At 35.9% G+C, this 4,736-nt stretch overlaps 1 non-coding gene across 1 annotated transcript; it reads left to right on the top strand.

The window, feature by feature from the left end:
* The first annotated feature begins 562 nt into the window (after positions 1-562).
* LOC144455083 (U6 spliceosomal RNA) lies at positions 563-668 on the top strand. Its single transcript, XR_013483746.1, has one exon. It is a non-coding gene; the product is annotated as a U6 spliceosomal RNA (small nuclear RNA).
* The last annotated feature ends 4,068 nt before the right edge of the window (positions 669-4,736 follow it).

Genomic DNA, 4,736 nt, shown 5'->3' with positions numbered 1-4,736 from the left:
TCAGAAATTCTACATAAAATAAATATTTTCTCTAAAAGACCTAGTTGAAAATTTATTTCTATTTTATTCAGAAAAACACAAAGTTAAAAAGGAGTTCAGAGGCCAACTATTACAAATCCATACCTGAATTGGAATTGTCTCTACAATATCTCTAACAAATGGTCATTTAGCCTTTACTTAAAAGACCCCCAGTGTGCAACAACCCACTCTCCCAGGATGCAGCTCACTCCACTTTTAGATGAACACCAAAGTAACTTCTACCTGTAGCTCCTAAGTTTGCCTTCTAGGTCCAAGTAGAACAAATATAATTCCTCTTCCCCATAACAGACCTTCCATAATTGAAGACAGCTCTTATGACCCTCCTGAGACTTGTCTTCTCCAGACTAAATACCCTGAATTTTTTTCAACCAACAATAGGTACTGGGTAGATGATTCATATTATAGCTGTCAATAATCTTCCAGATGTCTTAAAATGCTATGCTAGAATGTTTGAATGTCATTCACTAACAAAGCTTGTAGGTAGGTACCTCTTAGTGAATTTATTATTGCAAAGTTATTATCTCTGCTAACTCAAACAGCATATATACTAAAATTGGAACAAAACAGAGAAGATTAGCAGAACCCTGTAGAGGAATGACATGCAAATTCATGAAACATTCCATATTCTCTTAATACTACAATAATCAGATTAACAAGGGGATACTTTAAAGGATTAGATGAAACTGTATCAAAACCAATATAGAAGGATACAAAGTCAAGAGTATGCAGGAAAATAAAGAAAAAAGTAATAAAGTATATCAGTAAAATAAATTTAAAAGTAAGACTTAGAAGTAAATGCATTCAACTATCTTATATTCAGCAAACCCAAGAACACAATCTACTGGGGAAGAGATTCCTTATTTGACAAGAATTGGGGGGGAAACCAGAAAGTAATTTGGCAAAATTAGTTTTAGTTCACTTCTTATGCTACATACTATGATAAATTCCAAATGGATAATCTCAATATAAATACATAAGAAAAATAAACAAGAAATATATAAGAGATATATACACATATATCTTATATATGTAGATATACATACATATATATATATATATATATATATATATATATATATATATATATATATATATATATATAGAGAGAGAGAGAGAGAGAGAGAGAGAGAGAGAGAGAGAGAGAGAGAGAGAGAATAAATACAAAACAAAATTAGAGGAGATTGCAAGGTTAAATATTTTGCAACTATGGATCAGGGACAAAATTATAACCAGACATGGAATTGGAGAAATTACAAAAGATAAAGCTGACAATTTTATTAAATATTAAGTTAAATAAAATTTAAATTAAATTAATTTAAAATTAAATAAAATTTAAAACCTTTTTTACAATAAAATAGATGTAGTCAAATTTGGTAAAAAATGTGGATTGCAAAAAAATTTTCTATTAAATATCTCTGATGAAAGACTGGTATCTAAAAACTAGGGGGAATTTGCACAAATCCATAAATTTATACAATTCTCCAACAGACAAGTGGTCAAAGGATACTCAAATAGATCTATGATGTCAAATATTCAGGATTGACCTCCAGCAATGCAGAACACATCCCATTCATGCCTTCTTGTACATGCCCATTCATCATAGGGGGTCTGTGAAAGATTCTGAAGGCCTTCCTCACTTTCTCCTGACATCGTGGGAGTACCAGTAGAGCACACTGGCTTACCAGGCATCTTTCAGTCTTGCCATTCCCCATCTTCTCTTAACACCATGTAATTCCTTGATGATGTCCTTTACTTCTGTTCATCTTTTAAATTCCTTATTATTTCTATACTGCATAGGCTACTCATGATGACCATGCACCTCTCCATTACCCTCTGTGTGATTCTAATTTTTAGTTCTTTGAAGGCAATAGTATTCCATGTCTCAGTGCCATATGGTAAACTATCAGCATTGAAAAGATAGGTCTTTGATTTCATGGGAAGGTTACGGCCAGTAAAAGAGCTCTGCAATATTTTTTTTTAAGAAATCCAACCCTTCTTCCTTTATAAGCATGGGCCCAACTCACTGAATCATTTGTCCCACATGTACATACTATTGGATAAGTTCTTTAGAGTGTGCATCCAAATACATGTTAAAACTTTGACAAAGACCAATATCTTACACCATTTATAAGCTCAAAATAGATACATGACCTAGATACAAAGAGAGATATTACAAGAAAACTTAAAAAACATGGAACATATAACTTATCAGAGTTATGGATAGGTAAACAATTTATGAATAAACAAGAGTTAGAGAGCAGAGTGAGGTGTAAAATGGATAATTTTGATTACATTAAATTAAAAAGGTATTGTATAATTAAAACAAATGTAGTCAAGATTAGAAGGAAATCAGAAAATTGGGGGTAAGTTTTTATAGACAGTTTCTCAGATAAAGATCTCATATCTGAAATACATAAAGGATTTGTTAAAATCTATAAGAATACAAGTCATTCCCCAATTGATAAATGGTCAAAGAATATGAACAGGCAGCTTTCCAATAGATATCAAAATAATTTATAGTCATATGAAAAAATGCTCTAAATCATTATTGATTAGAGAAATACAAATCAAAACAACCTTGAGATATCATTTTACACCTATCAGACTGGCTAAAATGATTGAAAGGGGAGATTGACTTCTGGGAGCCAAGAAAGAGGAGTAAGCAGTAAATCACTGTAACTCTCCCATACTCACCTCCAAACAATCATAAAATAGAGCCCCCAAACAAATCCTGGAATAGTAGAAATAGCAAAAAGACAGGGTGAAACAATCTTTTAGCCCAAAAAACCTAGAGGATCAGCAAGAAAAGTCTCACTCGGGTGAAAGGGGAGCACAGTCCAGGATGGGAAACATCCCAGAAAGTCAGCAGCAAGCCCCACCTCAGCAAACCAGCAGGAGATCCTGAGCCCTAGCATGGATAGAGCACAAGACTCCTCACGGGACTTAGCATAGCCAAGAGAACCAGAAGACTCCAGCTCCGAGAACCACCAAGTGCTTCAATGAGGCCCAGGCAAATAGTCATCTTCCAGAGGCCAGACCTCCATGTGCTTCAGCACAGTCCCAGGCAAACAGGTAGATACCAACCCTACAGGTGCCTAAGCAAACAGGCAGCCTCCAATGTAGTCATGGAAATGCAGAAACACACTGGGCCTCAGCACATGCCAGACACTACCAGTAGGACCCCGGCTCAGCATCAGGTAACCTGCCTCTAGCACCACCAGTCACTCCCTTCCCCAACCCCTCACTGCAGCACCAGACACGAGGGTCCCCCACGGGCCTCAGGGCAATATCAGCATAGTACCAGGTAAATAGCCAGGGCCTGTAGCCACTAGCACAAGAAGCCTGAGACAGTGCCCCTTCCACTCTGTGAGCAGAGCTCAAAATTTAAAAAAAAAAAAAAGGAAAAAGGCCAAAAAGATGAGCAAAAAACAACAAACAAATCTGACCATAGAAAGTAATTATGATGACAGGGAAGATCAAGACACAAACTCAGATGAGGACAATAATGTCAAAACACCCACGGGTAAAACCCCAAAGAAAAATGGGAAGTGGTCCCAAGCCCAGAAAGAACTCATTAAAGAGCTGAAAAAGGAACTTAGAAATCATATTAGAGAGGTAGAAGAAAAATTGGGAAAAGAAATTAGAATGATCCAAGAGAATTATGAAAAAAAGCCAACAACTTGGAAAACTGCTTAAAAAGTAGAATTGGCCAAATGGAAAATGAAATACAAAAAACCACTAAAGAAAACATTAAAGGATCAGAGGTTATGGAACATAATATTCCAGAGGGCAAAGGAGCTAAGACTACAACAAAGAATCACTTACCTGGCAAAATTAAGCATACCACATCAAAGGGAAAATGGACATTCAACGAAACAGAAGGATTTCAAGCCTTCATAAGGAGAAGACCAGAACTAAACCAAAAATTTGACCTCCAATATCAAGACCCAGGAGAAGCGTAAAAAGGGAAAAGGAAACAAGGGAGTCAACAGAACTAAACTATTTACACCACTGCATAGAGAAGATAATACTTGTAACTCTTAAAAATCGTATCACTAACAGTAAAGCTAGAAGGAATATACATAGATAGAGGGTACAGATATAAGGTGAATTTGAGAGAATAACATTAAAAAATTAAGGGATGAGAAAGAGGAGTACAATGGGTGCAAAAGGAAGAGAGAGGTAAAATGGGGTAAATTATCTCATATGAAGAGGCAAGAAAAACCTATTACTGTGGAAGGGAAGATGGGAGGGTGGGCAATGGGCATTGCTTGACCCTTACTCTTATCAGTATTGTCTTGAAGAGGAAATAATATACACAATAAGTTGAATATAGAAGTGAACTGATCCAACCATTTTGGAAAGCAATTTGGAACTACGCCCAAAGGGCAATCAAACTGTGCATATCCTCTTATCCAGGAAAACCACTACTAGGTCTGTATCCCAAAGAGATCATTAAAAGGGGGGGAAAACCTACATGTGTGAAAATATTTATAATAGCCCTTTTCATGGTGGCAAAATATTGGAAATTGAGGGCATGCCCATCAATTGAGGAATGGCCAAGCAAGCTGTAGTGTATAAATGTATAAATAAGAAATAATGAACAGGCAGATTTCTGAAAAACCTGATACCAAGTGTACAAAGTGATGCAAAGTGAAGTGAGCAGAACCAGGAAAACATTATACACAGTATCAGCA

The sequence above is a fragment of the Phascolarctos cinereus genome, unplaced genomic scaffold (assembly GCF_003287225.1).
Source record: "Phascolarctos cinereus isolate Bilbo 61053 unplaced genomic scaffold, phaCin_HiC Scaffold_8;HRSCAF=390, whole genome shotgun sequence".
Classification (NCBI taxonomy): domain Eukaryota; kingdom Metazoa; phylum Chordata; class Mammalia; order Diprotodontia; family Phascolarctidae; genus Phascolarctos; species Phascolarctos cinereus.
The sequence above is the reverse complement of the archived record's forward strand: the minus strand, read 5'-3'. Positions and strand labels throughout refer to the sequence as shown.